This window comes from Dendrobates tinctorius, unplaced genomic scaffold (genome assembly GCF_039654945.1).
Source record: "Dendrobates tinctorius isolate UK_male_01 unplaced genomic scaffold, ASM3965494v1 ptg000054l, whole genome shotgun sequence".
In the NCBI taxonomy this organism is placed as follows: domain Eukaryota; kingdom Metazoa; phylum Chordata; class Amphibia; order Anura; family Dendrobatidae; genus Dendrobates; species Dendrobates tinctorius.
The window spans coordinates 5,332,005-5,347,761 of record NW_027361722.1 but is presented as its reverse complement, the minus strand read 5'-3'; the positions used below and the strand labels follow the sequence as shown (position 1 = coordinate 5,347,761).

The window sequence follows — 15,757 nt, the reverse complement described above, 5'->3', positions numbered from 1 at the left end:
TCCAGCACTGGTTTGAGATAAAACAATAGAAAGCTGCAGTATGGAGGACATTATACAGCAGCACTGAGCAGTGTAGCTATGCATCCAGGACTGATTTGAGATAAACACTTACTAAAAAGCTGCAGCATGGAGGACACTATACTTTTACCGCTCGGACCCTCACATCTGCAGCGCTTTGTTTTTACCCCCACACCTGTCTCTGCTCTGTCTGTTACTGCTCGGACCCTATTACCATGCCACAGACCTTCATTGTGTTAAACATACATTCAACGCTTAGAAGAAAAGTTTCAGTGCGCGTCCCCCAGAAACCCTGCCAATTATCGGATGATGAGGGGGAGCGCGGCGTGCCCAGCGTATTATAGCCTCAGCGGTGCCTCATGCTTTTTTTAGTTTTATAACTTGTTAATCTTCACTTAATGGCATATAAAAGCTGAAATAAAACAGAATGTTCTTCTGCTGTTTTACGGCTCCCTCGGAAAAACGTTCATAGTATATACATGATAAGCTAGCAGATGTTGCAATTGTTTACAGTGCTCGGCTCTATCTAGAAGCATGGTGAGGCTTTCCAGAAGGGTTTGGACACTTGAGCGGGGAGGACGAGAACATGTCAGGCCGAGAATCAGCAACCTGTGGCTGAGGAACCACAAGTCCCAGCACAGCTGAGAGTGCACCAAATCCATCCCTCAGCCGTGAGTATGGAGAATGGTAGTGGGGACTCTCAGCCTGGGTCCATCTAACCTGTGGACCGTTCTCCCTTCCACCAGTCCAGTATCTGCCCGAGCACATGGACTGTGTGTCCGATGTCCTTACAGTTTTCCCTTTCACTTATTATTTTTCTACTTTTTGCTGAAAACTGGTAAAATATTGAAAAATAAATTGTTGTGTATTACTATTTTTTTTTTACTAATTATTTGGTGTAGAGTGGTTATTAATGGGGCATCCTCAGATTGGGCCAGGGTTACTAGTGGGGGACCACAGGGGTCTGTATTGGGCCCCCTACTGTTTAATATATTTATTAATGATCTAGTGGATGGCTTACACAGTAAAATATCAGTTTTGCAGATGATACAAAACTATGTAAGGTCGTTAACACAAAGGAGGACAGTTTGCAACTACAGACAGATTTGAGTAAATTGGAGAATTGGGCTGAAAAATGGCAAATGAGGTTTAACACAGATAAGTGTAAGGTTATGCACATGGGAAGGAGAAACAGATGCTACAATTACTTACTAAATGGGAAACTGCTGGGGAAATCAGACATGGAAAAAGACTTAGGCATCTTAGTCAATAAGAAGCTAAATTGGAGTGCCCAATGTCAGGCAGCTGCCACCAAAGCAAATAGGGTCATGGGATGCATTAGAAGAGGTCTGGGAACACGAGATGAAAACATAATTCTCCCTCTGTACAAATCACTCGTCAGACCACACTTGGAGGATTGTGTGCAATTTTGGACGCCGGTGCTCAAGAAAGACATTACTGAACTTGAAAGGGTTCAGAGACGGGCTACTAAAATGATAAATGGAGTTGGTTCACTACAATACCCAGAAAGGTTATCAAAATTAGGTCTATTTCCTCTAGAAAAGAGAAGACTTAGGGGAGACTTAATATATGTACAAGTATATCAGAGGGCAATACAGAGATCTCTCCAATGAACTGTTTGTACCAAGGACTGTGACAAGAACAAGGGGGCATTCTCTTCGTTTGGAGGAAAGACCATTTCTGCACCAGCATAGAAGAGGGTTCTTCACGGTAAGAGCAGTGAGGCTCTGGAATTCTCTTCCTGAGGAAGTGGTGATGGCCAACTCACTGAATGAATGTAAGAAAGGAATGGAGGCTTTTCATGTGAGTAACAGTATAGAAGGTTACGAATAACAGAATATTATAGGTAGATGGATGACCCAGCTTAGGGGAAGGAATTTTTTTCCCTATGGAGAAAATTGGCTTCTACTCTGTGGGTTTTTTGCCTTCCCCAGGATCAACAATGCAGAACAGCTGCACTAAAAATAGGCTGAACTAGATGGACATAAGGTCTTCAGCCTTCAAAACTATGTTGCTATGTTATTACTTTTTTGTGTTTTATAACAATTTTATTATTCTAGCCCTAACCCTATTAGATGCTCAGCCTCTCTGTCTGCCTATGCAGAGCGCAGCAGTCAAGATAAGTTTGTCATTGGCTTCTGTACTCTGCTTAGGCAGTGACCAAGATCACAAAGCCCAGTTTGTTATACCAAGATCTCTGTCATCTCAATTGCTGCCTATGATAAACTCATCTCGACTGTTGCGCTCTGCATAGGAACTGGAGGTGGCCACTGAGATGACAAAGCAGCTTTTCTTATCCAGCTGCCGATGGGCAGTCACTGAGGCCGGCGGACATGTGGCTGGAAGAAGCTGCACTTACGGGTACTGTCAGTTATAGTAGACATTGGGGAGAAGGGGGCAGGTGAGATTTGGTGCCTCCATCAAATTTGGCCCCAGGGTAACCTCCCCTGCGCTTCTCCACCTCTCCTCCGCCATTGTAGCCACCACTTGATAATCATACACTTATCATCAGGTTGTTGGGGGATGCTGAGAGTTGTAGTGCTGCAGGTTGCTGACCCCTACTTTACTCCATGAAATATGTAAATACCAATATATATAGACTAATATTACACATGATGGCTCCACTCTCAGCCCCCCGGCCTCCCCAAAGTGAGTGAATAAATCATGTCTTTTGTCACTAGCTTGATAGGAAACAGCATCCTGAAATGTAAAGCCCACGAAACAGGAAACATTGTAACATTTACAATCCATTGTCATCTCCTGCCTCCATATCCTATCCCATGCATCAGATGCTCGCAGATATTTCCAGCCTGGAGTCAGTGGGAAAATTCCTGTGCAAGTTCAATCCAGGACAAGTCAGGCCCCGGCCGCTGCCGCCGTGCACCTCCTATGTTTTTACACATTAATCTCTCCAGAATCAATCATTAGAAACTGCAGAAAACGGATGCAAAGTGATTAGAATTAATCTACTATGCGCATAAGAATATCTTTCCCAGTAAATACCCTCATACATTGAAATTGCCGAGCCATTAATTGCACTGGTAATTGTGAGCTCCTCTAATCCCGTCCTCCTACGGCCCCCCATCTTTATCCCACACAAAGCTCTGACACGGGCTTTATTCTTCCCGGGCATGTCCTGTATGCTGACCAATAACTCCCATCAGAGCGCAGGATGGGTGTCACTCCCACGCCGTCACATCATGTGCCGTACCTCGCCGGAATCATATGTACAGTAACGACAATTTGCATGTCATTGTGACTGTTCTCTTCTTCTTTTCAATTAACCCCTATGGAGTTTCCATAATCACAGGTTTGCTTAAAAATATCTGACTTTTTGCAGTTTTTTTTGCATTGCACATTTTTCTGTAGCACGTAGCCAGAGAGGATGAGATGAATTTACTAGAATTTGCACCAGAAATTTACATTTACCTTTTCTATTGCACACACAGCTCATGATGCCCCACGTTTATTCCCAGGGGTGCATAGGGGGGTGCCTATCCATACGGCAGATTTTACCCCAGCGCTCTTTTCACCAACACCAGCATCTTCGTAAATGTCCTCTGGCGTTCTCCGTGCCTATATGTAAGAGGTGCACAGGGCATTTGGCGTAGCACCGGGCCACGATTCCCCCAGACTTCTGCCATAAAACTGTTTGAAGTGTTGTAGCTTTTTGTGCACCTCGCAGTTTGTGACTTTGTGTGTTCTCACTTCAGTTCCGGTCAGCTCCTCCAACTTTTTGAAAAGTTTAACAGGGCCAGAGCCAAAGTCAAATTCTACATAATTAACGCCATCATTGAGGCTATGTGCACACGTTGCGGATTCCGCTGCGGGTTTTTCCGCGCGGAAACACAGGTAAAACCGCAGGTAAAGTGACCTGCGGTTTTCCTGCGGTTTGGTCTGCGGTTTTGCCCTGCGGTTTCACACCTCTGCTATGGTAAAGGTATGAAACCGCTGCGGAATCCACACAAACAATTGATATGCTGCGGTTTGTAAACCACAGCAAAACCGCGCGGAACAATCCGCACCGTCAGCACAGCGTTTTTGAAACCCCATAGGGTTTCATTGTACTGTACATGATCAGCGGAACTGCTGCATTTCCACAGTTCCACAGGGCCAAAACCGCTGCGGAAACGCAGCAGAATCCGCAACGTGTGCACATAGCCTTAGAGTAATATTTCGGGAGGTGGCGCATTAATGGATTTGGCGCATCTTACTCCATCGCCGCCTTCATAAAGACTGACGTTCAGAACAGCGATCTGCATGAGTCAAGTCCTATTGGTTTCATGCAACTAGTTGTATGATCCAAAGATCTGCTCCGGTAATTTGTCTCCCCGTTAGTAATCGTTTTTTTTTTATGTGAGATTTCTGCTTGTTGTCAGTGAATGGCAGCACTTGTATGAAATCCATCCTGACCTTATAGAGTATTTTTCCCAGCTGAGGTTTTGATACAGTTGTATCTGATCTAGACAACCTCCTGTGAGCTGAACACATCAGCTGCGGTGATAGTTTGTTACAATGTATCAGCCCAGTCCAGAGTCCTAATAGAACTGTAGAAATCCCCTTCTCTTTCCTCTTCAGGCCTGGAATAGAGAAACAATGGATAAGTTGCAACAATGTAACAGTGGAGAGACATTGTTATATTCTCATCTTGTCATTTGTTGATCTCCGCTTTAACATTCCAGGCGGTTTGTTTCCTCATTTTCCACCTGATCTTTACTAGAATGTGAGTTTTTGTATTATAGGTTGTGAAAACCGTGCGGAGGATTGGGGTACAGGTAATTCCTGGCTGTGCTTTCCATATGACACTGGATTAATGCTTATTCCTTCCTGCGAGTACAGAGGTCGTGGTTTATGTTGCACATATCGTGCTAATATAAAGCCTACATGGCAGAGATGGCGCCATCTCCCCCATTACAACAGATCTCACATTCCCCGGGACAACCAGCGAAGCCTGTCTACACCAGGACCGAGGGATCATGGGACTTTATATCCGGTGTATAGAGTTACAATACATTACAAAAAGTAATAGCGCACACAGAAAAGCTTACAGGGGTATCTCCATCTCGGACTCGGACCAATGAATTCTGGACCCTCCTTTGTGGTCAGCACCCTTCTCAATTATGGAGACCATGTCCCATGGCGTAGGGAATGGACAGATGACTGCCTATGCACAGCGCTCTGAATTCACTTCTATGGGAGTTTCCAAAATAGCCAAGCAAAGCAAGCGTACTCCATGGAACAAAGCATGCCCAGCCATCTTTCCATTCCTAGCAGTTGTAAACGGGGGCTGCAGTCTTCAGATATTTGACACCTAATATCAACAGAATATGGCAATTATGTGGACGGGTCAGATATGAGAATAGCGTTTTACTCATCTATCTTACGTGGATGGTGATGGCTGTGCCTTCCATTCATCTGAATTCTTGCCATGTCATACTATATCAGATTGTGACAACTTTCCACTGTTAAATCCACATGAACTTGCTGAATAAAGCTCCCAAGGTAAAGTTGTGGTTCATGATGAGAGCAATATTAAAAAAAAAATATATCCACTACTATATAGCTTTTAGGTACAGTATTCTGTGATAATAATTTCTTTAGTCCAAATCCTCTGTATAGAGAAGTTACATGTGAAAATTCTGCCATCCTGCAGCCACCACTAGAGGGAGCTTACCGCACACTGGTCGTACATTGAACCCAATTATTAATTAGTATACAGTAAGCTCTTTTAAAAAAGGTTTTCAAGGTTGTCAGTCACTTTATGTGGCTGTGTCAGTTCTAGAAATCAGTGGGAGTCTCCCGGTATTTTGACTGTCTCCAAATTAATGTGAAATATGTACGATATTATATAGTCGCTCTTCTCCAGGGGATTGTGTAGCTTTTCTGTCACTTGCTCTCCAGTTAGTCATTTACATAGATGCACAAAACCTTCTTTTTTACTCTTTCTGTTTGAATGTGGCTCAGACGCATCCACTGAATTTAGGTCAGCCAAAAATGTTCAAACCATATCATTAGGAGGACAGCAAAGTGACTTCAAAGCAGCATAGATTTAGTATTCTTCTCGCAGCCAGTGTCCAGCCGTAGCGGCTCTGAAATCAATACCATAGAAAATGTTTCTTGTCACCGGGCAGCTCATTGCTCAGAATGTACTTCCACTTATCGGCGCTGCCGCACGCGCTCACAAATCAATATTTTCAAAGCAGATTATGTTTATCTTTATATCTCAAAACTCCATGTACTGGTGAAGAATGGGTTAAATGTGGCAGATGTACTTTCAGGACATCCGTTTAATTCAGCATTTTACAGGGTTCTTAGTACATCTCGTTCTCGTATAGAAGCCAGGAAACTACAAGGCAGGAAAATACTGCATCGAAATAAAAAGGGGCAGCAGGCCTCACACGCTCGCTGGCAAATCAGTCCGTCCACTGGGCTTATAAGCATATTATATACATACATGGAAAGGTCCTGGGAATTCATGGAAAAAGCCTGTGTCATAAATGTGTGGGAGTTTAAATACTCAATTGCTGTTTCATTTGAAGTGCTTGATGCATATTTAGGGGTGATGGTTGTTCCCATCGCTGTTCCACTTAATCACACACTATTAAAGGTGAATGCATGCACTGATTAGGCTGCAAAATGTCATGCAAATTGGTGTGAAGGAATCAACAGAAAAAAAAATCTGTGTGCAGTTGTGTCACACACTCCTTTTAATTTTGAAATTTATTTCATTCACTTAAAGGACCGGTTAACGTTTCCATCGCTGTGTGGCAGGTATCCAGCATGGGAGCGGCGGTGCATGTGCAGAATGTGCCTGGCCGGTTAGGTGAACACACATCCACTTCTTGCATGTATTCATAGTAGGATTAGCCAATACTTCTGTAAATCACAAGGAATACAGTGCTATCTATCTGTCTGTCTATCTTATTATCTAACTATTATCTATTATCTACCTATTATATAGATGATAGATAATAAATAGATATCTATTAAGCTGTCTATTATCTGTCTATTGTATATCATCTATTATCTATCATATATCATCTATCAGTTATCTATTATCTTTCTGTTTATCTATCTTTTATCTATTATCTATGTATTATCTATCTATTTTCTGTCTATTATCTATATATCTATCATCTATCTCTCATCTATCTTTCTATTATATATCATCTGTCTATTATCTATCTATTATTTATCTATCTGTTATCTATTATCTATTTATCTTTTATCTATCAATCTATTATCTATATATTATTAATCTATCATCTATCTATCTATATTTCTATTATATATCTATTATCATCTATATATTGTGTATTATTTATTATCTATTTACAATGTATATTATCTCTCTATTATCTATCCATTTATCCACATTATCTATCACATATTTCTTATTTATATCATAGTTATCTCATTACTTTCCAGTGGATACAAATAGTGTCGCCCACGTATAAAGCCACAATTTTCCAGCTCCATTTGGAGCCTTTCTCGAGCAGTAATATGTGGGGCCCCTTAGTCTTATCCACAGGTGACTGAGTCACCTGTGGATAAGACTAAGGGGCCCCACATATTACTGCTCTACATATCTCTACATAGTAATACACTGGGTAGTTTGGTTAATGAATGATGAGATGTTGCTTTTTCTGTACAGAGTGAATTATGCCAAGTACTGCCCATATAGTGGGGATAGGGGCCCAGAGTGCACAGGGGCCCACCTGGGGATTCCCCTGTTACCCTGTGGGCCAGTCCGAGCCTGGGTGACTCCATATTGCTGCTTGGGAAAAGTTTTCTGCAGAGCTGAAAAGTCACATTTTATACGGTTGCCAATTTTGTATCTACTGGATAGATACGTATGGTATAGAATCTATTATCTATAGATAATTGTGAGAGTAATAGGCAGCAGGCGGCCATGCTGTATGTGTAACACGCAGAGTTTCGGCTCCACAGAACCTTTCTCAAGTTTATAATAAATCTGAGAGACAGATGAAATATATGAGAGAGATAGGAGATATGCGGTGGATGGATGGAGAGGCAATATGCAGACAGACAGTACTGGATATGTGAGATCGAGTGGACTTTGCGGGGCGAGCAGTCAGTGCATATTAGGAGTCGTGATCCATCTGATGGGGGTTGATTTTCTGACATTAGACTCCTTATTACAGATTCCTGTAATTGCAGATGGAACAACCAAAATGTCCGCTGCCGGAGGAGCGCCCGCCGCGATATCCGGGATATCAATTAAGGGATGAAAACAGAGCCGCATTCTAAGAAGAATTTATTTTCTATTACCTTTAAATATATTTTCCATTTTCCTCCTTCTGGAGCTTAGGTTGTAATCCTATTCACTCTGGAGTGCAGGGGACCGTTTTAATCTGTTTAGAGCTAAAACATAAGTGTATTGCATATGGGATATTAAACGGGCCGACGAAAAATAGGATACGTGCAAAATACATGTATTAGTGAAGAATGAGCGAGCCAAATAGTGGAGGCCCCGGCTTCTGAGAGCGCCTGTAATATTCAGCTTATAGGTAGGAGCAATGCGACACAATCCTTGGCTCATCAGTGCAGGGAGGCTGACAACTGCTTCTGTGAGACGGAAATGCGCTCTTACTGGTTGTCATGTCTCCAGACAGCAGGGAAGGACACTGCGCTGTCTGCAGCCGCCTGCACGAGCCATATAAATGCCGCAGGTACAGACTTCTGTGTCAGGGGGCTATGGGGGGTGCTTGAGAACATACTGAGGGGTCCTCTGTTTAGGATCCTGGTCAGAGAGGAAGAACATGGACTATGACCACTGATCGACACCATGCAATACTGCACTTCCCCTCCGGAGGCGCTGCAGGGACATTTAACACTTTCTTCCAGGTTTCCCCACACATTACAATTGAACGTTGCGGTCTCATAAGGGGGACACTTTATGACTAGCAAGAGTCTCTTTTCACTAGGATGGATTGGAACTCTGAAAATAACTGAAAATTGCCTGAAAAATCGCTCAAAACACGCTTGAAAGAATTTATTTTTTAAACCCACTTTGCTGGCTGTATATTCAGTTTTTGAGTGTTTTTCCTCCTCCTCAAGTTTTGTAAAACACCCAGTGGGAGAAAAAAAAAGTACATATCACTTGTATGAAGTGGCTCCTGGTGGAATCTGCTCCAAGCTCGGCACTGTCCAATCAGAAGGCTGCAAAGATACATGAAAAACTCTTTGAAACTTCTCCAGGAAATGAAAAAGTTCTAAAAAAGAAATGTTGACCAACGAAAGAGCATTTCATGAAGTGGCTTCCATAAGAACTCGCCTTGTTTTTGACTGCTGCTATATAAGTTTGTGTGAACATAGCCAAAGGGTGCGTGCACACACTGTTGTTTCCAGACAGGCGAACCTGACAAAAGTTTTCAAGCAGAAAGTAGTTTAAGAAACGTCGGCAGATTTCTCTCTTTAAGCTTTTTTTTTGGCGTTCAATGGTCGTTACTTAGGCACTTTTTTTTTTTTACATTCTTTTTAAGCTTTTTCTCAGCTCCTTTTACAGAAGAAACCACTATCAAAAACTCAAACAAAAGGATCAAACGTCTTTTGAGTCTTCCCGTTGTCTTATAAAGTGAAGATCGTTTTCTAAGCGCCAGAAGATCGGTCCGGTCGCTTCTTTTGGTGTTTTTGGATAAAGATGCTGAAAAGTCAGAACATCTGCCCAGCGAGTCGTTTTCACATCCATATTATTCTGTTCATTCTTTTGAGCGTTTTCCACGCAGTTTTTCAGGCGGTTTACGAAGCGGATCTGCTCCAAATCCACCTGAAAAAAAAAAAACATTATATGAGCAAAGTCTAACATGTCCAGCGGCTGAGTGAGCCTGTGTCCCCTCGGGAAGGACCATGAAGGATATAGACCATGGTCAATGCAGTGCGGAGTCTTAAAAGGTCATCAGCGAGGGTGAAGGACACAAGTGATGGAGAAAGGGCGACAATGCTCTTTGGACACTGATGGTCATGGTGGATAGGGGCTCGATTTCCAGCATTGTTGTGGAGCCCCGCGGCCACCTCCTACATAAAGTCGTATGTGTCTACCGTCTACGCTCCATTCAGTCTCGCGTCTCTGTGAGTGACTTATCACCCCTATCATCTACATTCGGTGCGTTCCTCAGGAGATGCCAATCACACGAGCCGATGACTAATTTGCTGTAAATAATTACAGAGTGAACAGAACCTGCTCTTTACAATGAGTTCTGAGGCTGAGGCCAGAGAAGATGTATCATATGCAGCATTATAACCCAGCAACGGTACAATAAGAGCGAAGTTCACTGCTGCGAACACTCCCTTCCTGGGAACACGGCCCAACGGTCACATGGACTTAATTGGGATGCATGCTATATACACTGCTCGTATCGGAATGTGCATAATAAAAGCGAGAGTATCAAGAGAAGATTAGAATAAAAGAAAAGTCATGTATGAAGCAGTAAATCTGACAACTTGCGTCATCGCCATCCACCCCCAACCTCCTCCCTGAGTGCACAGATTCTAATTCATAACCTAGAACACAAGCGACTGATCTGCTGAGAGATAGGATAAAAGAGCAGCAATCCCGAAATACAGATCCGGACCAAGGGGCACCGCAGGGGAAGGGGCAGTGTGGGGGAAGGAAGGGGCATTGTGGGGAAAAGGGCACCTTGGGGTAAGGGGCTCCGTGGGGGGAAAGGCACTGTGGGGGAAGGGCCACTGTGTGGAAAGGGGCATTGTGGGGGAAGGGGTAGCGTGTGGGGGGGATAAGGGGCAGTGTGGGGGAAGGAAGAGGCATTGTGGGGAAAAGGGCACCGTGGGGAAAGGGGCACCACAGGGGAAGGGGCACGATAGAGAAAAAGTGCACCATGGGGGAATGGGCACCGTGGGGGAAGGGGCACCGTGGGGGAAAGGGAACCGTGAGGGAAGGTGCACCGAGGGGGAAGGGGCACTATGAGAGAAGGAAGGGGCATTGCGGGGAAATGGGCACCATGAGGAAAGGGATAACGCAAGGGAAAGGTGTACTGTGTGGGAAGGTGCACTGTAGGGGAAGGAACGGGCATTGTGGGGGAAAGGGCACCGTGGGGGAAGGGGTATTGCAGGGAAAAGGGCACCATGTGGAAAGGGATGCCACGGGGGGAAATGTGTACTGTGGGGGAAGGGGCACCAGGGGGAAATGGGGACCGAGGGGAAAGGGGCACCCTGGGGGAAAGGCCATTGCGGGGGAAGGGGCATTGTGGATGGTGGGGAAAGGGCACCATGGGGGAAGGGGCAGCGTGCTCCCCGCCAGTTTCATAGTACCAGACTTCTCTCTAGATGAAACCACTGGTTACTGCCAATGGTGGGACCATAAAGGAAAGCTCATTGCACGCACGGGAAAAAAATGCATAACTTTACAACTTTCTACTCCATCCTCTTCTAAGTTTTTCCTGCACAGCAGCGCTCCTGGCCGCTCGACTGTGCAGGGAGCTACTGCTGGATGCATTCACTTCAATAGAGCTGTCCTTCCATTCCCTGCGCTGTCAGGTGTGTTGAAAGCTTCTATGCAGGAAAAAAACAAGAAGCGGGATGCCGTAGCCCTTTTATCCTCAACGCTACCATTTGCTATGCCTTTATTGTTTTATAGAGTAAAGGTTGTATAATGAATAAAGCAGCGTGCAGCCAATGAGACAGAACACTGTAAGACCGTACCCTCTCCAGCTGCGGAGCGACCATCTGCAGCGGTGTAACTCAGGGGTCCGTTATGGCAGAAGTGATGATCTGTTGCATAGGACTTTCTCTGGCTGACCCGTTTGGGCGTTTGGGAGACACATTGGAGGGCTTTCTACTCTCGGCTACTTTTGGTATTTGAGCAGGGACAACTCCAAGCTCGGCACATCTGTAGGACCCCATTGACCTTTTATCTTGTGCCTGGCAGATAGGACTAGGCATCCTTCTATTTACTGCATGAGTTTGCCTAGTGGACTTAACTGAGGGGCATCGAGTAAAAGTAATGGGTTACGAATGTCATGGTATGCCTACACACCGGCATGAGTCTCCGATATACTGTACATAGAAAAATACTCCTGGCATACAGAATTCCCACTCAAGGCTGTGACATAATCTGGCCTTAGACTTGCTGGCAGAACAGCCGTCTCTTCTGACCCCCCACATGCACACGAGCAGTCGGGGTTCCTGTGTTCTCAGTGCGATCAGATGTTGAAATCCTAAATGTTGATACTGCCTCTTTTCTGATATCTTCTCCTGGGAAGAGTCTGGATTCAGAAGCCTCCTTACACGTCAGATGGTCGGCTAGTCTTGGGCCAGCTTTGTGTATTTGGGCCTTTAGGCAAACTGATGCCTAAAACTTAAAAAAAAAAAAAAAAAAAAAGTCACTCATGGACAATGGCCAATTGTCCCAGGCAGTAGTAGAAAAAATTGAGAAGCCCAGGTCTTCAGTACTGGAGTTTTTTATGTCTGGATTCGGGTACATTTTCCTCTTAATATTCAGGTTATATTTTATTTAATGTAGTCCGGATTTGAAGGGGGGACATCTCCATTCATCGTGGATAGACGGCTGGAGAACTTCCTCTAAAAGACATGTGAATACAGTGACGATCCCCCCCCCCCCTCCGACCTCCCCTGATCTTTGCGCAGAATCCCACACCCACCACTAATAGAGCTCCATTATATACAACGTCTCCGATTGACCCCCTCCAGAGAACTGTACCTGGGAACTAGATTAGATGTAGAGTCACAACTATTCAGACCCCTGAATTTTATTATATGTAGACGTTGTAACTTGTACATTACACAAGTGAAAACCTGTAACTATCTCAGCAGCTTTAAATAGTAGATAATTGTAGCTATTGAGAGCTAAGACTTGTGCCTTTCTGGAAGTCGGGTCAAAAGAAACAACTTGATAATAATAATGTGGCATGCACTGCATACTTACATTAACACATCTTGACATGACGCAGACGTCGTTAACCATCACCGTGCCGGCGACCTCCTACTCTACAGCGTATTATTGGGAGATTCAGTTCATTAGGAAATATACAGCGAGGCTTCGGAGAGAATACGGGAAAGACGATGATGATCCACAAGGTGCTGAACTGTAAAAATAACGTAAAAAACTTTAGGACTGGCTAAAAACAACTTGAAACTAAAACCAATTCAAGATGTTTCCTCTACTTGAACACAAATGACCAGACAGGAGGTTATTCCTATTCGGGAGATAAGTCCGAGCTCATTGGAAAAGAAGAGAAGATGATTTCGGCCATCAACAAGATGAATAACAATGATCGAGGAATAAATGAATATGTCATTAAGTCATCTGAAGACATGTTTAGAGAAATATTTTGGAAGGGTTCTGCCACTGGGAAGATTCTCTGCTATCAAAGAGAGCTGAAAGTGGCTTCAAAGATCTTCCATCACTCTGGAGGACCTGAGATGTTCCTGTATCACACAGACAGTCCATTGATTTCAGTGGCAATTGTGTAATGCTTCATTTTTCCTGTAGAGGCGCTGTATGGAAAGTAAGCATTTCCCGTTAGGGTGTTCCATAGGTTAGAGATGAAATCCAGCTTAGGGTTGGAGTAGTCTACCACTGGCTTCTGATTTTGGACAGTGGCAAAGTCTTATTTAGACCATATTTATGTTGTCCATCAATGTCTAAAAGGGAAAAAAGAGAGTGTAACAAAAGTCAAATGATGGAAAAGTTGATTTGTTGTATTGGATATTTGGTTTCAATTAATACTTTAGTTGAAAAGTAGTTCATAGTGAACCAGAGAGCTGCGTACAATCAATGGTAGACAAGTCCAGGTCACAGATCACAGCAGAGATTGACCATGAATGATAGAACCTCATCTCATCCACTGAAGCCATAATCAGATCATAGCAGATCTGCATCCCATCAGCGGAAGCCCAGACCAATAGCTAGATCAAGGTTTACTATAAACAATATATCTGTTTTCCATCCATAGAAGCCAAGGCCAAGCTTCAGATCACAGTAGACTGAGCATGAGCAACTGATCTATATCCCATCAATGGAAGCCCAGACCAATTCACCGATCAGGTCAGTGATTGCCCATAAACAAAAGATCTGTATCCCATCGATAGAAGCCAAGACCAAACCTCAGGTCACATCAGACTGTGCATGAGTGACAGATTTTCAGGATCATTCCATCAATGGAAGCCCAGACAATTCAACCGAAACTGAGTATAACTGATAGATCTGCATCCCATTATTGGAAGCCTAGATCACCAATTGTGGCATACTGACCATGAGCGACTGATCTGCATCCCATCATTGGAAGCCCAGATCACAGAACACGGCAGACTGACCATGAGTGACAGATTTGCATCCCATCATTGGAAGCCCAGATCACAGATTACGGCAGACTGACCATGAGCGACAGATCTGCATCCCATCATTGGAGGACTGGATCAGTGCAGACCAACCATGAACATCTCACCCATGAAAGCGCAGACCAGGTCACAGATCATGGCAGAGAGCTCTTTGATCTTCATAGACCAATCGTGAATAACAAGTTACCCAGAGAAAATCCATCCAAAATTCCAAATATATGTCCAGCATAAGACGGGTTGATGGATTTGACTTCTGATAACCGATATCATGGTAATCACAGGAACAAATTAACCAGACTGATCCGATAACCATAGGGAGTACACAATTGGCATTTGAGCCGGCAAAGTATGATGGTACTATAAGGAAACCCCTCTCACATTAGACAAGGTCATTTGAGGTGTCGAGATTTTTTGAACCATCCAGTTTAGTAGGAAGAACTGTGTAAAAAAAAATTAATATAACAAATCATCCTGAAATTGCAGGATAAGTACATGGAGGGGGGCACAACATTAAAGAAAAAGGGAATAGCAATAGCCGAAATTTGCAGATTACCTTTCATGGATGCAAAGTGGGCAAATATACTTTCTAGGTTTCTGGGCTCAGTTTGTACTGATACAAAACTCCAAATCTCCTTCATATAGTTAAATATTAGATTTATGACTACTTGTAATTAAAACTAAGACACGCTAACTGCAGATTGTATCTTTGTTTCAGCTATTAATCAAAAAAATAACTAAATGGGTTCCTGTAACACTCCAATCATGGCAGGGAAACCCCTTAAGATGCTGCTGACAATAGCAACAACAGCATCTAAGGTGCTTTAAGTTGTTTTGCAGTGTGGATATTTAATAAAATTTACATAAAAAGATTCCCACATTTAAATAAGTATATCCATTTTTCAAAAGAATTTATTTTTATTTCAAATGGCTTTCCATTAAAACAATCTATATATTTAGAGCAATAGTTATGACTAGTTAGAACGTTCAACAAAAAATTACATTAACCAATAAAACATCAAAAACCCTATATATATATATATATATATATATATATATATATATATACACACACGTATATATAATATGTTAGTAATCCATTTGTCCTGACCCATAGAATATAAGTGTTTTGGTCTTTGGGGTAAGACAAAATGTATGTGTCCGCAAACATTTGGGCTATGATTCCAAGTCTTTCGGTAGTTCGCCACAGGTGGTCCTTGGCTCTTGGACAGTTCTTTTGATAATTCTTTTTACTCCTCTGTATGAAATCTTACGGGGAGCTCCTGGTTGTGGCCGATTTATGGTTAAAAATTGAGGGGATCACCTGGTCATGGCCGGTTTATGGTGAAATCTTGTGAGGAGCATCTGGTCGTGGCCGATT

The 15,757-nt window shown here is 43.3% G+C and overlaps 1 protein-coding gene across 9 annotated transcripts in view; it reads left to right on the top strand.

The window, feature by feature from the left end:
- ZBTB20 (zinc finger and BTB domain containing 20) overlaps window positions 1-15,757 on the top strand; it is a 1,106,032-nt gene that overhangs the window by 536,615 nt on the left and 553,660 nt on the right. Inside the window, exon 4 of one of the 9 annotated variants that reach the window (XR_012232518.1) lies at window positions 4,782-5,698. The exons of the other annotated variants lie outside the window; for them this stretch is intronic. The gene's annotated coding sequence lies outside the window, so the exon portion shown is untranslated. Of the gene's footprint in view, window positions 1-4,781; window positions 5,699-15,757 lie in introns of those variants that run through there. 9 annotated transcript variants of the gene reach the window in all.